The 16,013-nt window shown below is 35.1% G+C and overlaps 1 long non-coding RNA gene across 3 annotated transcripts; it reads right to left on the bottom strand.

The window, feature by feature from the left end:
- Window positions 1-13,095: 13,095 nt before the first annotated feature.
- LOC130461936 (uncharacterized) lies at window positions 13,096-15,520 on the bottom strand. Of its 3 annotated transcripts, none has more exons than XR_008921990.1 (3): window positions 14,954-15,518; window positions 14,015-14,126; window positions 13,096-13,536 (listed from the first exon to the last, which is right to left on the bottom strand). It is a non-coding gene; the product is annotated as an uncharacterized lncRNA (long non-coding RNA). The 3 variants fall into 3 exon arrangements; XR_008921989.1 differs by having other exon boundaries at window positions 13,096-13,539; XR_008921988.1 differs by having other exon boundaries at window positions 13,096-14,126; window positions 14,954-15,520.
- Between the last annotated feature and the right edge of the window lie 493 nt (window positions 15,521-16,013).

Here is a 16,013-nt window from a genome sequence, read left to right on the forward strand (position 1 = left end):
TTGAACCTGCGACGACCCATTTAATTATGGTGAGCAGGAGATGCAGGTAATGGCGTTGAATTTTGGGTACACGTGAAGTAAAGTCGAGAACTTAGCTAAAGTGTACTTCTATGGAAGACTTTAATAATTGTGTATAATTTATTTGAATTCTTTTAGTTATGCAGTATGAATAGTACTTAGCTTTGCATCTACTTTACAAGTAGGTGTAGCAGTAACACCCTGATGGTGTATTGGGAAATTTTATTTGTTGGAATGATTTAATTAAAGCAGGTTGAAGAAACTATGACGTAATTCCCTAAATAATATTTTAGGTTGTCCATATTTAGGGGAAGTGCTGCCGAAATTTTTAATAATTAGTTAAGGTTAAAATTTAATTAGTGTCTTTAAGGTTAGTTCAATAGAGGGGTGTTACATCAAGTATTTAATGGCATTAAATACTCCATCTATGGATATTCGGAATCGACGGATCTTGGTTTCAGTGGGAGCTAAGATCGTCAAAGGCAAATAATGAATACTCCGGAAACGATGATATTGCCTGAAACGGAAATATGGATCGTATCGGAAATATAAATATTATCCAAGTCGTAGATGTTGCCGGAAACGGAAACATGGTACGTATCGGAAATGGAAATATTGCCGGAATCTGAAATATTGCCGGAAACGTAAATATTGTCGGAATCGGAAATATTATTGGAATCGGAAAATAATTTCGGAAACGGAAATATTATATATTTGTTCGAAACGGAAATTAATTCCGGAATCGAAAATATTAAATATTGTTCGTATCAGAAATATATTCCGGAATCGGGAAATTAATCGGAAGCGCGTCGTACGAATTAGCATCGGACGAGACTTGCTAGAAGAAGGCCCAGCACGAAGCCAGGCCCGCATCCAGCAAGCCAGCGCGCCACACAAGGCAGGCAAGGCCACACCAGGCCCAGCGCAAGGCCAGGCCCAGCAGGCCAAGGCGCGCGCGCGATGGGCTGCGAGCTGCGCTGCTCGCGTGGGCCGCAAGGCTTGCGTGGGCTGAGCGTCCGCAAGGGCGATGCTCGTATGCGTATGTTTGTGTCCGATACAAATCCTAAATCTAATGAGATCCGTTCAATGATTAAATTCCTAATCCTAATGGATAAATTAGTTAATAAGAGTTTTAATATAATTCTAATTAAGCTAATTAGTATCCTAGTAGGATTCCAATTCTCTTTCCATACCCCTATAAATATGTGGCTTAGGTTCACAATTTAAGGACGAGTTTTCAAGTATTCAAAGGTAAGAATTTGAGCAAAAATTCAGCCAAAACACTTGCCCATATTAGCCGAATATTTTAGTACCTTAAGGACGATTCTAGTTGGTCAATCTTAAGGCGTATCCGGACGTGCTGTGGACTTTCTACGGAGGGACGACACTTGGAGTCCTAAAGACTTGTTCTTGTTCGGTTCGGGCACAGCAAGGGAGGGCACGCTACAAAGTGTATGCATCTAAATTAGGCTAATTGTTATGTGGCAATTAATTTGGAATCCTGGCATTTATGGTTATTTCCGCATGATTTATATTCGTTTATATGTATCATAACATAACATAGAACGCACCCTTAATAAATATGTGCAACTCATTATCATTCATCTCATTGAAAATGAATCACTTACTATTTAGGCCCTGTTTAGACCACTTTATTTCAGGTTCTTATTACTAATTTCAAATCTTATCAGATCAGATAAGAAAAAATAAGTTCAGATCATATTAGCATAGAAAAAACAAGTTCAGATCAGACTAGATCATATCGGATCAGATAAGATTAGATGATAATAATAATAATAACAATTTTATTATTGTTATTGTTATTATTATATAATTATTGGTATTATTATTATTATTAAAGTTATTACTATTATTATTATTGTAATAAAAATAATAACACTTATTATTATTATTATTATTATTATTATTAATATTATTATTTATTATTATTTGTTATTATTATTAATATTATTATTATTTATTATTATTATTCTTATTATTATTTTTGTTATTATTATTATTATTATTATTATTATTATTATTAAATATTAAACCAACTAAAGACTTTATAAGAAGTTAGTGAGAAGCTGATATACTATATGGGCCCCACTCCTTTAGCAATAGCGACACCGATCCTAGTAAAGATATGTGCAGCATCTCGTGCCCTAATATCTTGAGCCTTAGAGAACTTTTGTATCCGTTTAAGTAACACAATAACGTTTGTCTCTAATTCCCAAGAAAAGGAGAAAGGTAAGAAACCGTACCCAATTGCCGTAAACTTAGCTTGATACTTGACCCGCTTACGATGTGCTGCATCTCTCACAACACGGCCAGGCACAAAGTCACACATCCCGGATTGCATCAGAGGCGATTGCCCAGTCAAGTCCACCATACATAAAGACCCTCATCCCATGAATAGAGTAGCAAATCTGCTGAACGGAGAGGTTTGTCGCCTCCCCAACATAACCCAATATCAACCTCCTTATCCGCTGAGGTCCCAAAACGATAGAAGACTTCAACCAGAGTATCACGAACAACATTATGTCGATGTTTGATACCAGCAATACCAACACATGACACAACATGATCTCCATAGATATCTCCATAGATATCTCCATAGATATCTCCATAAAAGAACCTAGAACAAGCAAAACATGGCTTCGAAATGGAAAACAAGGGGATTCCCAACCGATAGCACAACAAGCACACAACGATAAGCCTTACCCAAACCAAAATCGGGACGGCTCTAAGCCAATCAAGGGAATGGTCTCCTTGTTGTAATTTCCACAAAGCCACCTGCCGAGGTGATAAAGAGAAAACAACTTCTGCATTTTTAGTAACATGTGTGAAGTATATATCTTCTAGTTTTTTCATGAGTTTGGGGGAAGCGACCTCATTTGGATTACTCAAAATATCAGTCCCCATAGTACCATTGAACACCCCCAAGGCCTCATTGAAAGTGGCCCCCGAGGAAGTAACACATCTATGCCGTAGAAGCTTAGTCTGCAAGTCAGTACACTGTAAACGCAACGCCAAAAAAGCATAATTTAAAACATCACCTGAAGAATAAACACCAAGCCCCTCAAATGAAAAGGGTAATGTGGCAAGTCTTCATTGCCACCTGCCGAAACCTGCCCCCGGCACAATAACAATACGTTCCAAGGAGGAACGCAGTGCCTTGTCAAAAGTGAGTTGAGCCAACTCGAACACACGAGGTGGGCATGTACGCATAGCAAAGTAGAGTTTATAAACTCCAGTACAAGCTTGGAGTAACAATAACTCACACCGAGGATCACCAATCTTGGCAACCGCATCCATAAGCACAGTGGTATAGATTGTTAAAATTATTGTTATATTTATTGTTTTTGTTGTTAATTATTATTATTATTATTATTATTATTATTATTATTATTATTATTATTATTATTATTATTATTATTATTATCGATCTTTTCAGATCATGTCCAGATTAATACTCATATATTCATATCAAAACTGATATGTATAGATTAGAACCGATCTATCAAGATCATGTCCATATCATAACTTATATGTCAAAATAAAAACTGGTTTGTCGAAATCATGTCCAGTTCATAACCGATCAGTCCAGATTATAGCATCTCATAACTGATATGTACAAATCATGTCCAACTCAGAACCGATATGTTAAGATGAGGTTCAGACCAGAGCCAAACTATTACAGATAAGAGCAAATCAATTCAGATCATTATTGGTGTATTTAAATCAGAACTGAAATGCCATGGTCAGAACTGATTTTTTCAGATCAGAATCGATAGCCGATCATTCCAGATCAGAATCGATATGTCCTGGTCTTTAGATAATTTCAAATCAGAATTCATATGTCTAAATCAAAATCTATTTGTTATTATCATGTCAAAATCATGTATTTATAATAACCGATATGTCCAAATCAAAATCGATCTGTTCAAATCATGTCCTGATCAGAACTGATATGTCTAGATCAGAATCGATATGTCCAGAACACGTCTAGAACATAACCCATTTGTGCAGATCAAAACTGGTATATCCTGATTATTTACAGATCAGAACCCATATATTCATATCTAAACCGATATGTCTAAATCATGTTCAGTTCAGAACCGATCGATATATCCAGATTAGAACAAATCTTTATCGATTATAATTGATATGTGCACAAAATGTCCAGATCAAAGCCGATTTATCCATATCATGTCTAGACGATAACTCATATATCCAGATCAATACCGGTATGTCCATGTCCTAACCGATCTATCTAGATCATGTCTTAGTCGATCTATCTAATTTAAGGAATGGTTAAATCATGAGCAAACAAATAAATAAACTTCCTCTGTTCTTATTTACATGACACAATTGGGTTTATGACACTATTTACACAAGCTACTTTGACTTAATTTTGTGATTTATATTTTAGACAAAAGATAGTCGTGTGGGGTATTATTAGATTCGTCTCGATAAATATTTTTTAAATATTAAGTTTTTATAATTTTTTCTTATCCATTATTTGTGATATTGACGTTTGAAATCATGCATTGGCAAACATTCCTAAATAATTGTGTCATTTGGAAAAGAACGAAGGAAGTATGAAATTTTTAATAACAATATTATAAATTTGAATAACATTTATATTACATGTATATCATTTAATATTAGTAATTGTGGATTTTTATTTATATTACATGTATATCGTTTGTAACAGCCTTTTCTCAAATTAGGACTTACGTACACTTGCAAGTAGGAGAGAGGAATTGAAGGTGGTGGTGGATCGGAGCTTTTAGATGACTCTTAAGGAGAGAGAAAAAATAAGAGCTAGATGTTAGATGTGTAATGGGAGTCTCTTATTTGGAGATTGTAAGAGAAATTTCTGAAATAAGAGTTAGCTCTTATGAAGTAAGAGCTAGTGCAACATCATTGTTTTTGTATTAAAAAAAAAAAAAAAAAAAAAAAAAAAAAAAAAAAAAAAAAAAAAAAAAAAAAAGGCTAAAGAGTTGGTCCATTTCTACAGTTTCTAAGAGAAGACTCTTATTTATAGTTGGTGCTTAAGTGTCATAAGAAAAATAAATTAAAAGTCCTCTAAATAAAAGTGTCCCCTTATTGTTATTCTGAGGTGCTCATATTTATTGCAAAAACATTACAGTAACGAAAGAAGGGAATCTTATCTGCAGAAACACCAATGCTACGTATTCGAATTCTCTCGCATTTATTTCACATTGGCCCCTTACCATGTTTCCTTCCCTGCTCAAAAGGATACCTTATATGAACTTGTTCATTTAGTTTTCCTGAGAAATTATCAATGATAACCTCTTTTATATGATGATAATCTTGTACCATTGTACGCACTGTGGAATTGTGGATATACTCGTAATTGGGCCATCGTACGATATTATTATACATATGAGTCTCAGACACTCGTACTATGATAAACTGTATCATAATATTCACAAGTATCATCATTAGATCCCTCAGGCTCAGTCAAAGTTGTTATGTTATAGAGCACTTTCCATGAAAGCACATTAATTGCAATTTAGATATTAATAAATTAATCTTTGGTCTGACATTGTTTTTTTTCGGGGTGTCGGCAGTAGTGTTCCCAGGATTTATAGAATGTTGTGTCTGGTGATCTTCCACAACACACATATATTACTTAAAAAAAAAAGGTATCGTCTTAAAATTAATAAATATTCATATTATAATCGTACAAAATTATTACAATTATTCTCTACGGGTTTCATATGTGTGGTGAAAAGAATAACTTAATTTAAGAGAGCGGGTATTTAAATTCAAAATTCTAAAAGATCAGTTGTTTCTGAAGACTGGTGTCTTAGGATTATCCCCCATAGTTATTCAAAACTCTAAGAGATCAGTTATTTCTAAAGGATGGTCTCTTAGGAGTTAGGATTATAACCTAAGAGATCGATTCTATATAATAATAAGTCTCTTAACCCTGAGCTATAAGTTTGTTTTTCCAATTTTTCTTTAGGGGGTCAGTGGACTCCCTTACGCCTACGTGGCTCCGCCACTGTCACCTACCTCTTACATATCAAATTAACGTATTCCACTAATAAACATCGTTTGAAAGTTAATTAAACGGATTTTTCATGAAATACCCCCGAATTATGGCGTAATTCACCAAATGCCCCTCGACTTTCAGAAATTCACCAAATGCCCCTCACAAATGACTTAATACCCAAAATACCCTTACTAATGACGCGCCGTTAGTCCTCTGTTAGCCTAATTTTTAAATTCACCAAATACCCCTATTTTATTACTTATTTCATATAATACCCCTATTCTGAAACTTAATTCACCAAATACACATAACTTAAAATTACCCATTTTGATGCTCAGCGGCTAGTTTTATGTTTGAAAATTAGCCGTTGCTTATTGTTTGCTTATAAAAACCCCTTTTCTGACTATTTATTGTAGTTTTTCTATTGTTTTGTTAATTTCATATCATTTTTGTCATGAGTTTTCTTTCAAAATCATCATCCACACCCATGAATCCACATATGTAAGAGTCCCAAACAATTTCTAATATTATGGGAGGAAATTTCCATCCGAGGCTCCGATACAACACTCAGTAAGTTTCAATTATGATCCAATAAGTTCAGGCCTCATCCAGTAAAGACAATGCACTTTAGCTGAGCAAAAGGCCAAAAAACCCCATTTTCAAAGGGATCTTATGTAAGTGAAGCTGAAGTAATTCAATCTAAAGCTAACACCTTAATTTTCTTATTGTCCGAATGGTAAAGAAACTAAGAAATCAAGTTCAATAACACATACATTTTTATCACAACCTCGATTTCAACTTGGATTCATGATGTGAAAATCTTGAGTTTGGAGGCAAATCTTTGTGCCAAGATTCATGTTTTTTCACTGGTTCATGAGCTTTGGAACATACCTTAGTTTCATTTTTTTTCTTGTTCCCTCAAATCCAAAAATAGACATTTGTCCATAAATCTGACCATGTCAATAGGACCTAGCTCAAAAGAAAAGTGGGAAAACCTTTATGCCTCGACTGTAAGGTTGAGAGAAAGTTAGGAGATTGAAGAAAGATGTTTAGAGGCAGTAGAGACAGGAGACAAAAGGGAGTTAACGTTAAATATGTGGCATGGAAGCAATAGAAGCCAAGGTAGCTGGAACATATGCGTTAGAATAAAATTAATAAGAGCTTTATTTTTAATCTGTTTGCATATGTTAAAGATATTTCCCATATTGAAAAAGGAATACCTTCCGATTGCGTGGTAAATATAATTAATTGGTCACATAAAGAATAAGGTACAAAAGAAGTAGCTATTTTCTTGAAGAGTTGCGACGTTTTGAGGTGTTTTTAGGAGTGTTTTCTGTTTTAGTGTTGTACCGGAGCTTCAGATTGAGTGTTGTATCAGATATTCGGATGTCAAAGTTTCTCCCATGATAACAAAATTTATTTGGGACTCTTACATATGTGGACTCATTGGGTGTGGATGATGATTTTGAAAGAAAACTCATGACAAAAATGATATGAAATTAACAAAATAATAGGAAAACTACAATAAACAGTCAGAAAAAGAGTATTTATAAGCAAACAATAAGCAACGGCTAATTTTCAAACACAAAAACTAGCCGTTGAGCATCAAAATGAGTAATTTTAAGTTATTGGTATTTGGTGAATTAAGTTTCTGAATAAGGGTATTTGGTGAAATAAGTATTAAAATAGGGGTATTTGGTGAATTTGAAAATTAGGTTAACGGAGGACTAACGGCGCATCATTAGTAAGGGTATTTTGGGTATTAAGTCATTTGTGAGGGGCATTTGGTGAATTACTGAAAGTCGAGGGGCATTTGGTGAATTACGCCAAAATTCGGGGGTATTTCATGAAAAATCCGTTAATTAAATGTGAGGTGTGGTCAGGTTTTCAAAGACAAGCTACTATCATTCTACCGAGAGAGGGTCAGGCCAGTCTCAGGTTTTATGGCCTCGTAGTCTGTCACAGAGTCATAGTCCGTATGAGATATTATGGTAACTGGTAAGTGAAGTAAGACAACAGTACGTACTATCATATTAACACACATTCCCTCGTGTCCTACTAGTAATATTGAGCACCTTCAATTTCTCAAGTTATTAATTTCACCACTGACTTTAAAAAGAAATTAGTGCGTGGCTCGGGCTTTACTTCGAGTTTTACTTTTAGTTGGGTTTATTTTCTTTTTAAATATGTGCCCATTTTAAAAGATTATATTTTAAATTTATATGAAAATATATATGCAAATTTGTCAAAAAAAAGTCCTTTTATAACTCAAATTTTGCAAAAACGGACCTTATATAATTTTTTTGTGAAATTATACCCTAATGTTAATTTTTATTTTGCGGGACCTAAGGGAAGTTTCCGGTAGTGACTGAGCTTTTCCGGCCATTGACTTGCACGTGAGCAGCACGTGTGGCTTAAGTTGGCTGAAGACATTGATTTTCCCGAGTCTTGAAATTTCAAACTTGATTTTATTTCGAATTTTTTTCAACTTTAGGTTTTAAAGCTTAGAATTTTGGAGAGAAATTGGGTGTAATTAGCAAAATAAAGCCACACGTGCTTCTGGCGTGCAAGTCAATGACCGGAAAAGTTCAGTCAATGCCGGAACTTACTTTTTGTTGTCTTTCACACACAAAAAATTACATTAAGGTGTGATTTCACAAAAAAAATATATATAATGTCCTTTTTCGCAAAAAAAAATTACATTAAGGTGTGGTTTCACAAAAAAATTATATAAGGTTCTTTCTCGCAAACTTTGGGTTATAAAAGGTCTTTTTTAGCAAATTTGCAAAAGATATAACATATATTAATTGTAGTTAGCTAAGATGGTAGGAAGTGTCACTTTTAATTCATAAGGTCCGGTGTTCGATCTTTGCTACATGCTTTTAGGTTATCAATGACATGCCATGGCGCTTATAAGTGATAATGTGGCATACTCCCTCCGTATTTATTTAAGGGATATACTTGGCCGGACACGTGTATTAAGAAGAAGAATAGAATGAAATAAAGTAATAAAACAAGTGGGGTTGGAGTAGATATTTTAATAAGTAAAACAAGTGGGGACCATGTCATTGTAGAGGGGTAGGGGTGTGGTATAGTTCTGAAATTATTTGTTTAATAGGTGGTGGGACATATGATATATTAGATATATTATTTAATCAGATGGTAAGGTTGATAAGTTACTAAAAATGGCAAGTGTATCTCTTAAACAAATACGACCGGAAAAGGCAAGTGTATCCTTTAAATAAATACAGAGGGAGTAATATGGAATGGTATACGTGACACATATACGTCCAATGCCTTCTAATATGTTAGTATTAAAATGATTTACCTAGGATAGTGGATAGCGGTTGAGTAGCTATTAGAGTAGCCGGTAGCTGAATACTAGCGGGTAAAGGATAACTGTCAAAGTAGTGGGTAACGAGTTTGAGTGTTCGGTAAAAGTAGCGGTTGCTATTGTAAAATACTCCCTCCGTCTCTTTTTGTTCTTTACGTTTGATGTTATTCACGCGATTTAACGACTATTTAATGTGCATTGAAATTACTCTATTTTTTTTTATTTAAACAAGAAAAATTACGTTTATTTATAATGTTTTCACCTTTATCAAAAATATGACATTGGGAAAATAAGAAATATTTAATGTCCAATGGATTTAATTGGTCAAAATAATATTTGGGCACAAATTCTGATAAAATATTAATGCATTATGTGATAATATAAAAAGAAATGTAAAGAACAAAATGAGACACCCGAAATGGAATACGTCAAAAACAAAAAGAGACGGAGTGAGTATATTAAAAGCTATTTTTATCCACCACTCTTTTGACTTAGTCAAATCTCTACCTGCTACTTCAAAAGCTACCGCCGAACAAGGCCTACATATATTGTTTGAAACTTTACTACGAAGTATAAATTTATCAAATGATACCCGCTTTATTTGAACGCTACTAATTTTAAATTTTGACAAAAGTTACTCAATTGCTACCTCTATAGCTAACCGCTACCTAAACTGCTAGATTGCTAAACACTTACAAATTTTACAAGTAGCGTATTAACTAGGTTAAAACACTATCCGCAATCTTACACGCTACATCCGAACACGCCCTACTTATTTTCAATCATCCGAAACCATTTATAAAAATTAACAAAATTTCGTTCTAATTGTAAATGTTGTATGACTTTTCATTAATTAATTTATTTACTATAAAAAAAATATTTGTAAACAAATTTCGAGATTGTGAGTCGCGTTAGCTAATTTTCTATATGGATTTTTGACTGGACTAGGCCCTAAATCCCTAATACTAACCAAACACCAAATAACGCCCCTTGATGTTAGGAGGATATTTCAAATAAACTTGTAAGTGGACCTTTCTTTCTTGGTTGCCCAAACCCATTATGGTAGTGTCTGGGATAAGTTTTGGAAACGGAGTAAAGTGAAATCAAATAAGAAATGGTAAAGATGGTGTTTATGTGGGAAGCGTGGAATGCTCGCAACATATGGGTTTTCGAAAAGAAGCAGGTAGATCCGGTGGTTACGTGTGCAAGAACAATGAGCCTCATTGGTGAGTATGAAGCGGCATGTGCTCGAGAGACCGCAACAGTTGCTACTGGTAACTCTAATGCCCAGCATTGACAGCTCCCTCCGGATGGTTGGACTAAACTTACCACCAATGCTACTGTAACAAGGGAGGGTAAGGTTGGATTTGGAATGGTTGTCAGAGACAATGTAAGAGATGTTCTCATGGTGGCAGGGAGGAAGAGCACTGATGGAGATGTTGTCCTGGTAGCTGAGGCGAAAGCACTACTTTTTGGTATGCAATTTGCCTACGAAGCTGGTTTTAGGAAAGTGCTAGCAGAGGTGGATTGCTTGGGCTAGTGCACATGCTACAAAGGAAGGCCACGAAACTTTCAGAAGCTCAAGTAGTAGTTAATGATATTTGCAATTTTGCTCACAAACTTGATTCTTGTGTTTTTGGTTTTACTAGACGTTCGTGTAATAAGGTAGCGCATACTATGGCTAGTGTATCCCTCGGCTTCGAGGAAGACTTAGTGTGGATGGAGGATTGCCCCCCAAGTGTAATCCCGATTGTCCTCGCGGACAAAACTTTGATTGAATGAAATAGCTACCTATATCTTCTCGTCAAAAAATATAAGAAATGGTAAAGATAACTACGTTCTTCAGCAAATTGAAGATTAAGAGCAGGTATCTGTTACAGCTGGGTTAAGAGTGGTAATATATGGGTGGAGTAAGTTTGTTTTTTTTGACAACACAGAAATCCAATAAACTAAACGTGAGGGGGCATACACTCTTTCTTAGCTGTTGTGGCAAGATTGTGAATTTGGTTTTCACTCAATCACGCAAAAATAAAGTTTTAATCCAGCTGTTAAAAAATAGATCTGGAGCAATCATACTAAGCGCTAGAAAATAATAGTGCTTCTGATCAGAGCGCTACAAAATTCTAGCACTGCAAGTTACTTTTTAAAAAACTCTCATTTCTTCAAACTTATCTTATTCTGACCTGTTACACTATAAATAGGGCCTATGAATTCCGGAAAATAACACACAATACCCACATAATACCCTAAGCTTCTCTCTTTGTCCCGCAATCTCATTCGTCTATAGTATTAACACACTGTTAAGCAAACCCTGCTCGCACGATCGCCCAGTTCATTCCAAACGATGCCGAAGTTCTGACCCAATCTCTAGCCTAAACACACGAAACTCTAGAAGAATCTCACCTCACAGTCAGTAAGTTACTAGGAGGTTCGAAAGGTAAAAGGAAAGCTAGCAAAGCCAAGTGGTTAGTGTTCCTGAGAACCGCAGTATAGCCTACGCTATACTGTAACCTGAAATCTACATTTTTACTGCTTTCACCACCATATAAACCTATTCATGTAATCTATTTATTCAATCACGCCTAATAAGATAATCTCTGGACAAATCTGATTATTGTTAAGCACCCTAAATCAATCTAAATCACTATTTTGGCGTTGTTTAGTTAATTATTTGTGCATTAAAACCAACTCAGATTAGTAATATAGCATAACGCATGTCTCTTTCGTCGTCGCATTGAACTAGTAAGGACCGCCGCATGGGCTAATATTGGGCACTACCCGTATTAGTAAACGTCTCCCGAACTCTACACCTCTACTCCGCTGGATGTACGTTGAGCGATCTCCACAACAGGAATCATAAGAGAACCTATGGCCGTTGTGAGTCAAATATGTTTGCACTTCAGGCAAATCACGATAACTGGGTTTTGCCAGTTTTCTTTAATGTTGTTGTAAAACTAAATGGCGACTCCTAAAAACTAGTAAAAAGAGGCTAACGCTCACAGTTTGTTTCTATTTACTTAATATGATTGCCACATACAGAGGGGAAAGTCGTGCGGGCCATATTCTTAAATGCCCGTCGTGTTTTTCGACCCCCTCACAACAGCTACAATGCTATTGCTGCTGCTTTCTTTTCTATCAGAATTACTCAAGAGCAAAAGTGCAAATACCGTGCACTAGCATATTTATCAGATGCAAAATACAATAACATTTTATAGTGTTAGTGATGAAATCACATGAATGGTCGATTGTTAACCACATAAGAAAAATGCAGATGATTCTCAGACCAATAGCAGTATGATGCATGATATTTATATTGTTAACATTGTTTGTATCCTACTTTAAAATGTGAAAGCAGGTAGACAACTATAAACATATAAAAATGCTTAAATTTTCATTATTAGTGTTGGACAAACATTTTAGGGGGTGAGATGTGAAGTTTGTCGTATTATGTAGCAAAATGTCAAAGTTTTCTCATAGTTGATGCATTAATAGGTCAAAGCAAAGCAAGCAAAATAAATACTTTTGTAGTGTTTGATGCATCAATATATATGGCAACCTAATATGAAGTCATTTACGTACAAAAAGAAGGGCATGAACACCCTGACATTACCAGTGAACAACAGAAGCTACAAGGTGCTTCTACCATTGGAAATTAGAAACAAACCTCAGAGGTTTAAGTTCATGGTTACTCAACGGAGATCCACATTGACAATTGTTCATGCTAACACTAACTTTAAATGGTTTCAAAAAATAAGCAGCATAGAAGAAAACAAGTAGACTTTAGCTTCAAAGATAAACAAATTTGAAACATAAAGCAGTTCAGCAATTAATACTGGAAGACTAGAAGAAGGGAAAAGGCACAAACTTTCGTGGAAATCAGTCAATGCTACCATGGTGACATTGCCTTCAACTGTTTACAAAGAAGCAACCTCAAACCTTCAGCTCCGAATTTATTAACAATCATGTTTTCTATCATGGGGCCAACCAAATTCTTTTATTGACACTGATACAGCTCCATTTGTCCATCCAAAACCCATTTGCATGCAAGTAAAAACAAATCATATTATCTGCTTTTAAAAATAAGTGCATATGCTCTATCAAGATTCCGTATAACCTCTAGGACAACATCACTGAATGAGATTAATTGTGTTCTCTGCTGCAAAAAGAAAAGTGTGATATGATGGATTCAGGTAATTGGTTATTTCAAGAATATATGCCTCAAATTTAACTGTGACATTCACTAGCAAACTACTTTTCCCATATTCATTGAGATTTGAATCATCCATTCACTTAAAAATGGGTAAGAGGTGAAAAGAAGGGATGAGTAAGAATCAAACATTTGAAAGAGGATGCATAGTTTCTGGGAGATATTGAAATTAATGCAGAGTAAAGAGTTCAAACACACGGCCACCCCACTCTCACCCACTCAACCACATGTCCACGTTCCACTCCAAAAAAAAAAAGGAACAGGGGAAAGTTCTTCTAAATCAATATAATGCAAAAGGTGTTTCATTATCAAAACTTCAAAAGTCTCAACTCCAGGGCATGGCTGGAATACACTCATATACACATGAAATCAAAACAGTAGTGTTTAGTATCACCATATCAACCAATTCAAAAAGAATAAATACCTTCTCCTTCATTTGCTTTGTCAAAAACATATTTAGCAAGCTTCGGTATTACTTCAGCATCAGTATCAGATTCAAATGTGAACCCATGTCGAAGTAGAGTTTCTTTTAGTACCTAAACATGCAAAGAAACATAAACAAAGTAAGCGGTAAGTAGGCATTGGTAACAAAAATAAACACCTCAAGCTACTTGGCTTACTTTATAATCTAAACTTTGTATATAAACAGAAATTTATTCTACAGTTCTCAAAGAAAAGCTTAAATCAGATCCTAGCCATTCTACTAGAATTGACTGAGTGAATATCCCTCTGCGAGAAGATCAAGCATTCAAGCTATTGACAATGTTGCTCCATATTTAGATTTTTGAAGGGGGAACAAACCTTTCATAAGCCAAAAGTTGAGCTTGACAAAACTTCATGAACAAGAGGTGACAAAGCCTTATATACAAAATGAAGCATATGAAAAACAAAGCATACAAAAATTACCATTTTGAAATCAATAGTGAAGTACATAGAGGACCCTTGAAAATGAATTCAGTACAGACCTGATAGTTCGTAATAACTCCATTATGAAAACTTGGTTAGGCAAATGCAGGTTTCTTAACATTGCAAAAATTACACTGCTTGAATATGTTGTGGAATGTTTGTTGAAGATTTATTAAATCAACTTGTATTTAAAGGTACAAAACTAATAATATATAGTACTTGACATAACTGAAGTAAGGAGAAACCTAGAAATAATAGGAAGCATAATGCATAGTGCTAACAGAATACTAAACGTGAGATAGTAGTTGCTAGAATCAAGCAAGGACTTAGTCATGGGTCAATATTATCTTCAACATATGTGAATCTGTTTACAAATTATAAAACATAATTGCGCAAAATAATTCAAATACAATTTAATCAGAAATTTTAATTGAAAATAAAAAAATAAAAAACAGACCTAGCTTGCTACGTCGACCACCACTGCGGGCAGTCGTCAGCCACTCACGCCGATGTCGAATCCACCAGGTCAAGTGGTTCCGTGGTGGTGCTCTGCCGCCGATACGAAAATCCCTAACTCCCAAATCCCCAAATTCTAATTCACAAACCCTAATTTCCTAAACTTAATTCCAAAAATCCCGGCAAGAACAAAGACAAATATGCCTGAGAGGTTAATAGCGCCGTCGTGCTGCTTTTGAAATCCTTTTCTGCCGGACCAGATGAGAGGAGTCGAGGAGAGTAACTGAGAAGCAGAGAAGGGAATTAGGTGAGAGGAGAGAGAAAAAAAGCAGCGGGAAGAAGAAGGGGGGAAGGTGAACAAAGCAGAGAGGAGCGTGTCGGACCAGGTTATTGGTAGTACGTCGGCCGGCCACTAAGTGTGGTGTTTGCCGGTAGAGCTGAGGGGAGATCGAAGAAGGGGGGAAGGTGAAAGCGCGCTATAGAGATTTTTCAAAGTGAACAAATATTCTAAGTCCCTGCTAACAAAAACGCAAGCCGAGTGTGCAATGTTAATTAGAAGCGAACAAAATTTTTATCCAGACCTGTTGTAATGAACAAATAGATATACGTCATCACAGGTAATAGGCTATTGTAGCGAACACAAATTTTTTATTTTTTTTCATATTGGTATTCTTAAATCGACTTGGTCCACACTAAATTTATTTGTTCCTAATTTATTTTGGCATTTTGTTAGGAATATTATGAAAACCCAAATTCTTATATGAGACTGTCTTCACCATCAACTGATGGTGAGACCAGTTCACACTTGCGAATTTAGGTATGTTCCTTCTATAGGTTAGACATGTTACTTTTTTTTATAATTTTAGAGGAGGTACTTTTTTTATTTTAGGTATGTTACTTCTATAGTTTATACATATTACTTTTTTTTATACGGAGTAGTTTTAGGGGAGATACCTTATTAATTTAGGTATGTTACTTCTATAGTTTAGACATGTTACTTTTTTTTATAATTTTAGACGAAGTACATTTTTTAGTTTAGGTATGTTACTTCTATAGTTTAT

This window comes from Spinacia oleracea, chromosome 5 (genome assembly GCF_020520425.1).
Source record: "Spinacia oleracea cultivar Varoflay chromosome 5, BTI_SOV_V1, whole genome shotgun sequence".
Lineage (NCBI taxonomy): Eukaryota > Viridiplantae > Streptophyta > Magnoliopsida > Caryophyllales > Amaranthaceae > Spinacia > Spinacia oleracea.